Raw genomic sequence first — 14,769 nt, forward strand, 5'->3', positions numbered from 1 at the left:
AGATTATTTGCAACATCTTTTAGGCAGTCCAGGATTTCTTGAAATCTGAGAAATATTTCCTCCAGAATGTCTTTGTGAGCTTTCAGTCATACTTTTAAGGCTGATTGCTCTCTGCTTTTAGGGGATGTACCTGGGATGTCTCAGATGATGGAAGTTTGTTGAATTTATTAAAAACTACCCTCTGGGACAAGAGAGATGATTCAGTGGTTAAGAGCACTGGCTTCTGTCCAGAGAACCCAAATTCAGTTTCCAGCACCAACATGATGACTAACAACTGTCTGTAACTCCAGTTCCAGGGGATCCAGCTCCCATGTCTGGCTTCCTCGGGCATTGTACACATGTGGTGCACTTACATATATGAAGGCACACACACACACACACACACAAACACACACACACACACACACACACACACACACACACTAAAAGGAAAATCCTGTCCTCTGTTAACTAGAACAATACAGCAAAGAAATGGCTCGGATGTGCAAATGTTCTGCACTGTGTTTTCACAGCATCTTCATGATGTGTCCTCTTACACTCCTGGGTGGTAGGGACATGCCCTGTGACCTTGTCTGAGTCTGTCCACTGTCTTTCTTCTTTTGTTGTGGGGTAGTTGCATTTACATAAAGAATCTACAAACCAAGCAGTGCCCTTTTATTTTTTTTTGAATTTTTTTGAATTTCATAAAATATATTTTGATCATATTTAGATCCCCTCTTGTATCTGCACCTGCTTTCTAACCCTCCAAATATCTGCATTCTAATACGTATATATTATATATTATATATGCTTTCTGTGTTATTCACCATCTGCTGCATAAGGAAGCTTCTTTGATGAAAGTTAAGAGATGCATTAATTTATGGGTATAACAAATAAGGCATTAGAAATCAGCTTAATACTATATCTGTTTAGCAGAATACTTGTATTAGGCTTTACCTCATGGCCTGTGGGCTATCTAGCTTCCTTTAAGATCTGCTTCATAGGATGGAGCCCATACCTGACACTGATATCCTAGACCTGATATCAGTTGTCAGGTACGGGCTCCATTTTTGAAGCAGATCTTAAATCTAATTAGGAGGTAGTTGGTTACTCCTATAATATTCACACTACTGTTGCACCGAGGGGTGTATCCTCCTTGTTTGTTCTATAGTTCATGTATGTAGTGTCTTCAGAAATAGAATCTTACCATGAAGTTCTGGTGGGTTAACCCCTGATCAACAGCTCAAGAGAGGGAATCCATTCCTGGCATTGGGCTTTTACTTTGTGAGCCTATGGTATCTAGTAGGGTAATGTCCCCCTGTTATAAAGTAACTGCTTTTAATCTCTTTTTATAATGCATATGTGTATAATTTAAGTCACTTCCGCAGTAGTAGGTTTCTGTATGGCTTTTTCTAAAGGCCTTTAGTGTTACTTATCCCTCCCCACACTCCCTCCTCTGCCTGCCCTCCCATTTCCCACCCCCTTTAACCCTTCCTACTCTGTTATTCCTTTTTCTTCCCTTACATCATTGCATTCTACCTCCCCTCCCAGGGAGCCTGCACCACCACTCCCCATGACTGTTTATTAGTTTCTTGGCCTGTCTGGATTTTCAAATTGAAGCATGCATATCTGACTTAAAAGTTAGCATCAAGCTATGAGAGAGAACATGTGGTGTTTGTCTATCTGGGTCTGGGTTACCTTACTCAGGATGATTTCTTTGTTCCATCCGTTTACCTATGAATTTCATTTTTTTAAAGATTTGAATGATATTCGATATTATCTATCTATCTTCATTATCTGTTCATCAGTTGATGGATATTTAGGTTGTTTCCAAAACAATTATATGCAACTCCTTGTACTGAGTGCTAATTATGCACCAGGTTCATATGAATGTATACAGTCTAAGCTCCCACCCTCATTGGGTTCTTAGGTGCTGGCTCTCCAGCCTCCCTTGGGTGGAGCTCTCAACTTCCCAATGTCTGTCCCATCCCCTGTGAGTTTCCAAGAACTTCCCTAATACCCCTCAGCTAATACCAGGATTGAGATTCAAAGAGCACCTTTTAAAAACTTTAATTGTACCCTTGCTATCTACTTGGTTGAGGTGGTGATTACAACAATGGAGGGAATTAGATTTAAGTTCTTTAGCTTCTTTAAGAAATACTTTTTATGAGCATGTATCGTGGGGTTTTCCAGGCTTCACAGAAGTGTGGACATAAACTTCAGCCTTTCCCAAGTATCTCTGGCCTAAAAATGAAGCTGGGAACCAAGCAAGGTCAAGTTGTCTGGCTGTGAGCCCGCATGTCTCTGAGTTTGAATAATCTGCAGAGGAAGTATGTTCTTAATCACAACCAGGAGAAAGCTGAACGGGATTGTGGGAACCTCTGGTGCTCATTAAAAGGCTCCGTCCCTCGGGGGGTGGCAGGGTAAGGGACTGTCTGAAGTACTTTGGAGGATACAGAGGCGAAGGGGGTAGTTTATAGGTGTCTACAGGGCAGGGATGACCTTCACACACCTGACATTGCTGGACATAGGTACCACTCCAGGTGCAGGCTTGCTCTGCCTGCCTGCCAGGCCTTCATTCCTGAGGAACTGGATCACAGGGAAGTTCTGGCACCCTGGAAGAAGGGCCACGGCATGAGAAAATTACTGAGGAATTAGGACAGTGTTTGGTCACCAACCTATTCTGAAATGCTATGAGAGTTCAGATAGTTAAATGCCAAGCTTTTAGTTACATGTATTAACTCAGTCACCTTCACACATAGTCCTAGAAGTTAGAATCTGTGAATATCTGCTATCTGTGTTCTGTATGTGTTGAAATTGAGCCATGTAGCCGGATCAAATAATCTCCTTAGGATCCTGGCTAGAAAGTGTCTAGGCCTCCTGGAATAGTCCTCTTCATTTTGAAGACTGTGCTCTTAATTACAGTGTGACTTGTCTCCTTGTGCAAATGGCCTGCTACTTTCCCAGAAGGGTGATGGAGGCTGGCAACCAGAAACAATTCATTTCTAAATGGTGGTTTGATGGTGATTGCTCAGTTGGGTCATATTGTACTCAATGATCATCTGTCCTTAAGCCCATAACTAGGAGTGAAGTATGATGAATTTCTTGGAGTTCTCCATTCTTTTTGGTTCAAATTCCAAGGTTTAGGGACTGGGTGGGAGAGAAGTAGAAAGCAACTTACTAGCCCATCAATTGTCTTTAATGACGGGACCTCAGTCTGTGAAGGATCTCAGCCATGTAGTGACAGGTGGCCAGAGGATTTGAAGGAGTGCTCATGATGTACACCCTGTCTTCTCTGTCTACTTCAGGAGTCACCAGGAAGCCCCAGGCTCTCTAAAAACGCTGCTAAGTTCTGACCGTTCTCAAAGGTAATGGCTGTGGCCTGGCCAGCTGTGGGGGAAGCCAGGGAAGGATGGTAGGTGTATCTGTGAATCTGCCTGTCTGTGTAGACAGTGCTCTACCCCTTTCCCAGGCCTGGAATAAGATCTCACTGTCTGGGGCTTTGGAACAGTAGGTTTGCTGCTTTTAAAACTTGTAGCTCTGGGCTGGAGAGATGGCTCAGCAGTTAAGAGCACCGACTGCTCTTGCAGAGGACCTGGGTTCGATTCTCAGCACCCACATGGTGGCTATGAACCGTCCTTAACTCCAGTTCCAGGGGAAAAGGAATCCAAAGCCCTCTTCTGACCTCTGCAGCAATGCACAACAGGGGTGCATTCACATACATGTAGGCAACACACTCACACACATAAAATAATAAATAAAATATTAACTTGTAGCCCTAGGATGAGGTATTGAGTGAACCAGAGTAACCAGGGTTCTGGTAATGCTTCAGTTTTTCTGAAGCTGTCTCGTGTGCACCTTGGAGCACAGTCACTGGCCCTGCAAGCCTTGGAATGCCTCCCTTCATCTTTCACCATGACAAAGTACGGGATTTGGCTAGCTCCACAGGAAGTGATAGGGAAACCTTAAAAGGTAATGTTTTGAAATCTGGAGTCAAATGCGACATGAACAAAAACCCCTGGAATTTGCATGTACTTCATGATAATAATGCACAAGCATTACAAAAATACACAGGAAGAAATGTGCAGGTGACAGTTGAGTTTCTTTGGGGTGCCCACGGCTTGGATCATCTCAGCTCTGGTTCCACTTATGTCAAGTCTGCTATAGTGCTGGTCTCTTTCAACTCTATTTACTCTGGCCAGAGTGCTGTAGGACTCAGCGTTGTCTGTCCTCTTTCAGTGAGAGATGCTACTCCTCTCGTTTTATACTCCTGCTTCACCCGCCTCCCGGTTTCTGTTCCCTGGCATTTCTGAAGGTAGAGACCAGGCCTTCTCCCTGTGCTGTCTCCAGAGCTGTCTACAGCTGGTTGGCAATGACTGTGTAAGTAAACAAATGAGAGCACTCTCTCTCCCCTCCCCACACTGTACTAACCTCCTGCACCAGGGAGGAAAGAAGGAAATGGGATTTGCTAGCACCCACGCAGTCTACCTTCTGAAAGGCGGACTTTGCTCTTAGGCCAGCATCTGGGTATCGAGCCTAAGCACAGTACCCACTATTTCACTCGTCTTGAAGACAGATCCCCAAGGATGCCAGGTTTTCTGGAGGTGCTTTCTGGAGGTGGATGGGACAGAGCATGAGACTTTGTGCCTTTACCTATGGATTCTTCAAAGCTTCAAGTGAGGTCCTGAAAACAGTTCAGATCACCAGGTCAATGGGCTTCGTCTCCCTGTGACAGCTGTTCATGTGGAGGCTCTAAGAAAGTTGGATCCTGAGATCAGAGATTCTCAGAGGCCAGGGACCCAAGACCCATAGAGCCATGGAGTCATCCCTATGTCTCAGGCATCTAGAAGTCCTGGGACGATTGATAGCACCTCCCTCTCCCCACTGCTCTGCCTCGTTCAAGCCTGGGCTCAGGACCCTGAGGCTGGCCTGTCCAGTGATGCCCTTAGTCAGCCTCTATGGGAGGGAAAATTTTCACTTTGAGAATGGGCCTCCTTACCCCTCCTTCTTCTCCCTGCTCCAGGCTGTTGAACACATGGATAGCCAGGATCTCAGACTCCAGACCAGCTGCTAAAGAGGAATCTGGACCCCAAGAATAGGGACCTGAAATAGGGTTTTCCCTGGGGCTGCTGGAAGCAGTTTTTGGTGCCTGTTGAGAGAGTCATTGTAAGCTAGGTACTCAGGAAGGCCCATGCAGAGAAACGTGTCCTAGAAGCCACAATGAAATGATGCTCACTGTGAATGAGCCTGTCTCCTGCTCTTTCTCCCTTGCCTGTTGAGAAAGTGGAAGTGTTCTAGGCTGGCTTCCAGGGGTGATGGCCCTGCATGGGAAGGGTCTTGGAGTGGCAGGTGTAGCTGGACTCTCTCATAGGCCTTCTGATCCTCCACAGCAGTGCAGGATTGTGGGCCTGCCCTCCAGGATAGCCCAGCATGCTGAGTCCTGGTCACCAGGATCCAGACATTTTGATGTTGCATATGAGGGCTTCTGGTAGTTTTTCAGCTTGTGACTCAACCATGCTACTTCCTAGCAACTTAGCCCAAACATGGAGGTGATTGGCATATTGAAGAACCCCTTTCCTGCTGGCAGTTATGGTGTCTTCTTGACAAGAAGACACTTAGTTTAGGTCTACAAATAGTTTCCCCATAGGAATGGTGCTTAGGGTCCTGAAGGTAGGGATCACGAGTGGTCAGCATAGGAAAAGGCGCTCTAGTAAGGCCTGGTTATGCTTAGAAGGCTTCCTGGAGAAGGATCTGGGAGTATCTCAAGGAGAAAGCTCCTTTCTCAGGAACCGTGTAACCCTGAGAAAGTAACTCCTGAGCTTGCTCCTACCTAGACACCACAGAATAAGTGGGCCATGGGCATGGCTCAGTGGTAGAATGTCTGCTGAGCATGTGCTAGGCCCCTGCTAATTCCATACCCAGCACTAAAAAAAACAAAAACAAAAGATGAGGATGGGGATGCATGTGACCCAGTAATGTCAGCGCTCAGATTCCTGCAGAAAAGGCTGCCTTTGAAGTTGACCCAATTCCCAAATGGGTAGATAATGGAATGCTTCCTAAAGATAGGCATTAACTATGGGTATTATACTTTGGAGTTCAGTTAGCACGGGATGGTGACTAAAATGCCTGTCCCCAAATCCACACTAAATTGAATATGATGGTCCCAGAAAAAAACAAGTTACCTTTTCAATAGTCCCTTCATCTTTCAAATGGGAATACTGAGGCCTGGAGAGGGATGGTGACATACTCAAGGTCACACTGCCATTCAATACCAGAGCCATAGCTGGAGTAGGGAGAATGCTACCAGGCTTAGGATGTGACCAGGTAAAGCTCCCTAGTCCTGCAGGAGCTGCAGCCTGGTTTGGAAAGGATGTGGTCCTTGGAAGCCTAGGGATACTGCAGTACTTTGGGCAGGACTCTAACTTGATGGAAGATTTTGACAGATTACCCAAAGAGTCCCCCAAATGGGGTCAACTGAAATACACTTTTTAAAAAGTCAAGGAGGAGAATGGAAGGGCTCATATGGAATCAATCCTTTCTAAGCAAAACACCGTGTGCAAGAGCTCACAGCCTTCCTCCCTGTTCAGCTTCCATCTGAAGCTATAGCCCCATGCTCGGCTTTGCCATGGATGGGAAAGGTGGGGCTTAAACATTAGAGGAGGAGCTTGTGGAGGGTTAGGAAGAGCTCTCCAGCATCATGCAAGTCTAGGTTTACATTCTAGGTCTGCGCTTCAGCAGTTATGCAGTCTTGAGCCCCTCTAATTCTCTGGGCCTCTGTTTTTCATCTGTAGGATGGGGATAGGAGGATGTCTGGGACAGTGAGCCTCACACAGAGCCTGGCACACAGCTCCCTTGGAAGGGACTCTGCCTGTGATGGTGCTCTAGAAATACTACACTGTGACCAGGAGTTTACAGTAGGATTCACTGGGACTCAGGGAGAAGAAGGCTCACTTTCCATTAATAGAGAGAGCCTAGAGAGGACCAGAGGAAAAATGGTCTAAAGGAAAGGGGGTACACCACATTTACCAGTTTTTAGATCCCCTTTTGAATCTCTGGGTGTGATATTCACCTTGGAAATTATGTTTGCTCCATGACTTGTCTCAGAAACTCTAGTGAAATGTTGACCCTTTTCTTCTAGAACCATCTTTTTTGGTGGCTTATAAGGCATTCTCTCTTATTGTAAATGCCTTCTCGTCTCATGCTATGTGAGACTAGAGACTTACTTCACTTCTTTTTATTGAGGATCAAAGTCAAGAGCAGCCTCAGACAGGGCCTGGGCTGGGTCGTGGCAGTATTAATAGGAACTGATTGGGTGCTCATCCCACATCCAACACTGTACAGTGTGCTTCATGGCAACCACATAGGGAAGGCATTGGTGTTATCCCAATCTACAGATGGGAATGTTGAGGCTCTACAGGAGTCCTGTATCTTGCTAAATTCACATGAAGACTCCGTGGCAGTGCTAGGAAGTGAGCCAGGATAACTGTGCTCCTAATTTCCACCTCATACTACCTTTCAAACTCAAGAAAGAGAGCTCAAGGGGGAACAAGGACCTGCACACCCCTATGATGTTAGTGAGTAGCCGAGGAATGGGTGGCCAGCTTCTCCAGTGACCTAAAAAGTCCAAGCTCCCAAATGTTGGATTACTGGGACACCTCCTTAAATGGATGTCATGCACACCCTTCAGGTTCTACTCTTGATGGCCTGAATCCTTAGTCCTTCTCTTTCCTAGCCCTCATCACTGAACCATCACTGAGCATGGCTCCCTTCATCAGTACCCCTTCACCCTGCTCTTTCTTCTCCTGGCCCCAGAGTCTTCTAACTATTGCACACTCGAGTTTTCTGACTTGCAAAGGATTGTGAAGGTCACTTGTTCATTTTTCTCCCTAACCCATCAGCCTTTATTGTCTTGACAGAATAGGTCAAAACATCTCAGCATGATCGAGGTAATTCACATATGATTGTTCAGAAGCTCAGACCAAAGACCCCTTACAGAGGCTCCAGGCACTGGCCAAGCCAGGCCTCTGGTTTGTCTCTTTGGGAGACATTCTGAGAGCAGAATGAATTGTTTCACAATTTGTAATTCAAGAGCTCTCAGTCTTGGTCCTGTTGACCCTTTGGGATATCCTGTACATTGCAGGGAGCTGGGTAGCTTCCCTGTTTTCTGCCATTTGATGCCAAAGCAGCCTTCTCTCCTCAGTGGAAACAACACAAAGGTCTTCCGTCCCAGTCAGGGGTACCCTGGGGGTTAAAAACAAAGTTGCCTCTGAAGACCTTTGCCTTGTCTTCTGAAGTGACCCAGAAGCAGCAGCAAGCCACGAGTCCTCAGGCCGTGTTGGATTCGCTGAAGGGGGAGCTGGAGTATGAGGGGTGAGCTCCCCATTTCCTGAACCTGCTTCTCTTCTCACGGGTTGAGGGAGGATTTGGTGAACGGCCCGCTGCTTCCTACAGTGCACCCCTCCTTGGATGTCTGTGATATCATGAGTGCATGCGGCATGTGGAGTTCTGCATGATATGGTAGCCCAAGAGCATGTTTCTTGCCATAAGGGATCTACATCCCTGGAACTGCCCTTCCTTGTGCCACTACCCAGTGCCTTTCCACATGTATGCCCTGGACCTAGGAATGACCCAGCAAGGAGAGTGGGGCAAGAGGTCACCGTACCACTAGGTGTAGAAAGACCTGAGAACAGGCGCTGGACTTTCTGTCTCACCAGGTTTTCTGTTCACCCAGTGCAGAGGCCTGAGTAACAAGCCTTTTTCTATGGAATCTGACTCAGGAATGAGTTGGCTGCAATCTGCCTTTTACTCCAATGCAACTCATTGCCTGTGTCCCCAGGGCCGTACTTTCTCTTTATGGGCTTCTGTTTCCTCTGCAGCAGTATTGCATGAAGGGGGACAATGTGGGGTGTTACAGACTACAGCCTTGCCTGATGTCCTGGGACCTGCACCGTGGGCTGGGCAAGAGACAGCCTGGAAAATCCTGCCTGTGGAGCTTTGCCATTTTCTCTCTTTCCTGTTCCATTAAGGAGGCCTCCTTTCCACTTAAGGGTGTCAGGAGGTCTAAATAGTGAGATCTCCATCCACAAACCATCAGGAAATGCAGTTGGCTTCTAATTAAATTCTCATGTTAGAAAAGTCTTCATCAATTACACAGAGTAAGCTGCCTGTATCTGATGTGTGGGTTGCAGGAAGATGTGGTAAGGCATGGGTAGGGCATGAAGTCCTTGATGAGATGTACCAAGTGAATTCTGCCTCACTGATGTCCTCACTGTTGCTAATAACAGCTTTATTTTTAAAAAATCTGTGAGGGGAGAGGTTTGCTATTCCTACAAGGACCACTAAGTAGACTAAGCTCTGGATTATGTGTTGGAGGAAACGGATGCTGTGGATAGTGAGAGTCAGGGAAACAGGCTTGATTCACCTTGACCTACATTGTGCTTATGATGTAGGGCCTGAAAAGGCAGTTAGCCTCTCTGAACCTCAGTGTAGCCACTCTGTAAAATTGGATGCTGGTGTTCCCATAGACTTTGTCAGAGTATTAGTGAGGGTCAAATGAGACTTCTCGTTTTCAGTTTAAAGAGTGCACCCAAAGGAGATGGATGGATTGTCACTGTGGAAGAGAGGGTGGATTGGGTACTTGACCATGTGTGAGGCTAGGCACTGTAGGGAGATTTCCATCCAGGTAAAGCAGTAGACAGGGTTTATAGGATGATCCTGAGGGAAGTTGTCTTAAGAAAGATAGCTTCAAGCTGTGTCCTGACTAGGTAGCAGGGCCTGACATGGCCTAGACCAGGCATTAGAGACTTGTGGGGTGGACAAGTACCCCACACCAGCCCACATCCTCTTTGGATGGGGAGATCTTACCCCTTAGCAGGAAGTGAGAAGGGAACAGGTTTGCTGTGATGAAGATATTCCCTAGAGGGCCCATGGAGGGAGCAGGTGGAGAGCCTCTGCCCTTATTTGGATTTGCCAAGTGCCTTAGTGGTATTGTGATTCAGATAGTGTACTTTGGAGCGAGGGTTCTCTGGGGGAGGTGTGGTATGAACTATGTATCAGCCATGAACAGGATTTGAAGTGAGCATGTTTGAGGTGAAAAGAAACAGAGGCCTGGGCTTGCCAGTGCTAGGGATTATACTGAGAGCTGGCCTGCTGGGGCAGCTCAGGCTGTGTGAAGAGCAGTGGAGAAAGAAAGACTGAAAGGGACAGGACAATCCCTCTGCCCCCAGACAGCAGGGAGTTGTTGTTTTGGTATCCCTCTGTAGGGCATAGGGCCTGTGAATGTGACTGGAAAGGAGGTGCTAAAGTCTGGTCCTGTTCTGTTGTGACTCATCTGGCCATCCTGTTCACAGGATTTAGGGGAGTGTCTAGAGACCTGTGAGGCCACACTGCAGGGGATGGAGATCTGGTGGGGAGGGGGGATGATTGTAGGGAGGTTGTTTCTAAAATGTGGTAAGAGGTGTGGAGGTTGCTGGAGGATTGAATAGAATCTGTTATCCAGAAGCTTTTGCCTGGCTTGGTTATATTGTCAGAGTATCCCGTCTGCTGCTGTCCTTAGGATACAATACTGCTGTCCGGCCCGATCTGTCCCAGTGTCTGTCTCAGGGCCACTCTCCAGTCACTGCTTAGAGTTAGGATAAACCAAATCTTTCTTCAGAAGAGCTGTTAGCCGGCAACTCTGTGTGGTTGCATTAATGGTAGAAACCCTGGTGGAGATGGTCTTGTTTTCAAAAGGGACCAGGCAGCTAGTCAGCAGCTGATAGAGCCTGTCTTTCATAGGGAAAATACCTTGTTTCAACCCACTGACCTACTCCTCACTGACCCCACTTTCCAGGAACCAGGAGAAGACATTGCATTTAGCTAGACACTCAATAAACAGGGCGGAATTGAATTCATTTAGTTAAATTGAATCAAATTGAATAGAACCTAAGCTGCCCCACAGATCGTTAGGCATATGCATCAATTATAGGGGAGAAGCTCAGCCTTTTCTCTGCTTCCTTCACAGAGGGGCCACCTCATGGTCCAGAACAGGCTCCCAAGAAGGTAGATTCAGGGACTTTGGGACAAGGGTGGCAATTGTAAAGGCTTGTAAATGTTGGCAACGAAGAGGTTTAGTTACTTATTTGTCATGCATCTTTGTGACTCAGGGTAGTCTTCTGATATCTTTATCCCCAAAGAAGGAATTAAAAACTACGACCACTCAACTCCCTTTTGAAGTAGGAAAGGATGGAACTGACCAGAATTGGTCCCAAGAGCAGTCTGAGAAGCGGAGCTTCCCAGCATCTTACCTGGAAGTAGACAAAGAAAAGTATTCACGTTGTGCTAGGGACATGGTGAGGCAGACACTGGCCCGGGGGCTTCTGCAGCCCTGAACCCTATCCTTCTGCCCCAAGGCTGGCAGGATCAGACACCTGGCATACTAGGCATGCCTTGAGGGTACCCCCCATTGGCAGAGCTCAGATGAGACAGAAAGATTCAGAGAGAGGTAAATGACCTGTGCTTTGGCCAACCTTTTCTACACTAGAGCTGACAGTCTGACTCTGACCTGTGGGCTCAGTGGCCCAATTTGCAAATGAACAACGTCAGTTCTTATATAAGCAGGCAGGGAGGCTGGACTTGGGTCATCTTATGTGTCTTCCTCCAAATTCATGAAACGTTCTAGATGATTGCTTTATTTTCCCTCCACCAGCATTGCCACTCTAGACGAGGACAAGGAAGATTATGTTGCTCAGACTTAGAACTCGTGCTCGCCCAGTCTACAACACAGCTTCATCCTTTTCTCTGTCACCTCAGAAGTGTAGTGTCTGTCCTTCCTTGTGTCCTCTCTCTGAGGTCTTTGCAAGAAAGTGTTTTAAGCTACCCCTGCAATGCACATAGTAAGTTCTAAGCTTTTGTTTCTCTTGGGCAAGATTAGAACTAGGCTTGCCTTCTTTTCAAGATGAGATTTTCTGCTCCACCGGAACAACTTGCCATTCTCCAGCTGTGCTCTGTCTAAAATTTTAAGAATTACCTTGCTGCAAGGCAGCTGCTATTTTATGTCCTGATGGAATTAGATACTAGAGAGTGGAACTACCCAGAAACCAGGGGGCGGCATGTTGGCTATGTGGAAGCAAATAAAGCTGTTTTCTCTCATGGCCCCAGTCAAGATGTGTCTAATTTGGGGCGCTGTTTTATTTAGTTCATCTTGTATCTGGAGAGATTTTTTCTCTCCCTAAGTGACATCTCTCTGCAGCACACAATTCCCTCTTCTCAAGGTGAGTAATCCCCTTTCCAGCTGTTCATAATGACTGATTAGTGAAAAAAGAGGCTAATAGCAAAATTACCTATTTGGCTAGGGTTTGTGTTTGAACCAAATATCTCTGTCTACTTGGTGTTTGTTTCATTTTTCCCTAAGAAGAAGAATCTCAGTAAAACACATTAGACTTTCCTGATGCCGGTTTAGCATAGTCACACCTGAAACATCCACACCCAGCATTTCCTCCATTTGAGAAAGACTGCAGCAGGTGGTTCCAGAAGAAATGGTTCTTGGTTGTGTCTGTGCCCTCCTCCCCACGCCTGTTTCCCAAATTCGTGTTCACATTTCTTGCCAGGTGGTGACATCATTTCTTTTCCGGCTCATTACAGCCCTTTCCGTCTGCTGTACTAGGAAACTGAGGTCAGGACTTATAGACCTGCCCAGGGTACATCTAGTAAACAGAAGTACTAGGTACTAACTGGTGTCCAAATTCAATACCCATAGTCGTAGGCATTTATAACTAACAAATGCCTGTTTTGTTGGGGAGACAAAAATAGTCTACAAGAAGAGATTTGAAAAGAGAGCAATGGTAAATTGCAAGGTACCCTGAAGCTACATAATCCAAGCTGGCCACAAAAAGGTGGGCAACATGTGGGTGGAAGCACGGTGCACTGCCCGCAGGGCTGTCCTGTAAGCCTACCTCTAAGAAATGTTTAGCGCTCTAGGCCCCTACCTGGTCATTGTCCCAGGTATCACATTGTAAGACTAGGCCTTCCTGTATCTCCCTGCCCTTCCTCTGTCCTCACTTCCTTCTGCTGTCTCTCCCGTCCCACTCCTCAGCGAAAATAGGTTTGTAAGCATCACTGGACTCTGTCCTTGTTTGTATTCTGTGGTCCGCCTTGTTTTCTTTCTCTCTCCGTCTTACCCGCTTGGCTGGCCTTTTGCATCTCTTAAAAGCCTTTTCAAAGTGCATTTCTGTTTAAGGTTAACAGAGGCCATTGTTACCAGGGGCCACTGATGACCCACTGTCTGTCCTCCGTCCTCCACTTGATCTCAGGCTCCTGTGTCCCCTTCCATGCTCTGAAGCTTCTTTGGTTGCGTTATGTACCAGCCTACCCTGTTCATTGCTCCTGGCTTCACCTGGAGGCCTCAGCAGTTCCTCCTGCTCCTTGGTAGCCAGTGAGTAGACCTTCAGCCCAGAAAGTGTCCCTGCAGCCTAAGGAAGCACTCAGGAAACTTTGGGGGCCTGTTGCCATGGAGATGATGGGGTATTGAATAGTACCTTTCTCTGGTGTTCTTATGCAACCTGCCCTCTTTCCTGGATTGCTGGGATGCTGCATGGAGGTTTCTTAAATTAATCCTGTCAAAATAGCTTTTGAATTCTTTCAAAGCGGGATTTTTTTTTCTTTTTCTTTTTTCTTTCCTTCTTTTTTTGTATACTGAGAGACGCAAACTGTTCAAGAGAAGAATTGGAACAAAGAACTCAGGCCTAAGAGAACTTGGAGAGCATTTAAAGGAAAGTGTAGAGATAACTGATGGGTTGGAAAACAGGACCTTGAAGGAGAGGTCAAGGAATGGAGAAGGCTAACAGGTGATTAGAAAAAAGCATCAGGCCTGTGGAGGGTGGGGCTACATAGGCTGGAGACTGGCTGGCTGCCCTTAGCCTCTGACAGGGAGAGTGGCTTACAGCAGAGCAGGGATTTGGCCTGCTGGAGGAATTCTTACCTCACAGCTTGCCAGTAGAGCACGGAAGGAGGCTTTGGACATTGCACCAAGCAGCCTTTCTGCGAGGGCGAGGTCAGCACTACGATGGCAACTGCAGCAGTTCTCTATGGCTTGAAGAGCGACATACCACAGATGTACTTTCAGTTCTGAATGAGTGAGTTTACCAAGTATCTAGTGAGCAAAAGACAAAGAACAAACAGAAAGTAGCAGATAGAAGCATCAGGTCAACAGCAAAACATCATCAAATCATCCAGCAGAGACGACTGGGACAGCCAGATCGAGAGAGCAAGCAAAGGTGACATCATCCAATCCAGGCTTACAAGATCCAGCAGAAATCAACTGAGAAGATTAGGCAGCTGGAGTTCCAGATTGAGCTGTTTCTCTATAGCTGATCTTCCTTTTTTCTTTCCCACCACAGACATCTTTACATTATGAGGTAAATAATAGTCACTTCCACTAGAAATGGTTTCCATTCTGTTCTAGGTGTTCTCAATGGCACAATGCCCTTAGGTGCTTACTGTTTTTCCCTCTCCTTGTTATAGAGCAAGCTTGAACAGCACATGGCAATTTACCAATATACGTACATTATAGCAACATCAGCATCTCCTGGGGCACGTGGAAAAGTAGTTTCCTAAGCCTGGTATGGTGGCACATGCCTGTAGTCCCGGCTACTCAAGAGCTGGAGGTGGGAAGGTTGCATAAGGTCCAAGAGTTCTAGTCTGGGAAACAGCAAGATTCTGTCTTTTAAAAAGAGAAGTATAGTTTAATTTCCTGGCCTAGACTTCCTGGTTTTGAATTTCTTAAAGGGAATTCTAGGAATATGGTTACCCTTT

General features: G+C 46.4%; 1 protein-coding gene across 1 annotated transcript in view; it reads left to right on the top strand.

Annotated features, from left to right (window-relative positions):
- Cacna1c (calcium voltage-gated channel subunit alpha1 C) overlaps window positions 1-14,769 on the top strand; it is a 617,044-nt gene that overhangs the window by 256,917 nt on the left and 345,358 nt on the right. The gene's annotated exons all lie outside the window — the stretch shown is intronic.

This window comes from Nannospalax galili, unplaced genomic scaffold, assembly GCF_000622305.1.
Source record: "Nannospalax galili isolate Female #2095 unplaced genomic scaffold, S.galili_v1.0 scaffold199, whole genome shotgun sequence".
Taxonomy (NCBI): domain Eukaryota; kingdom Metazoa; phylum Chordata; class Mammalia; order Rodentia; family Spalacidae; genus Nannospalax; species Nannospalax galili.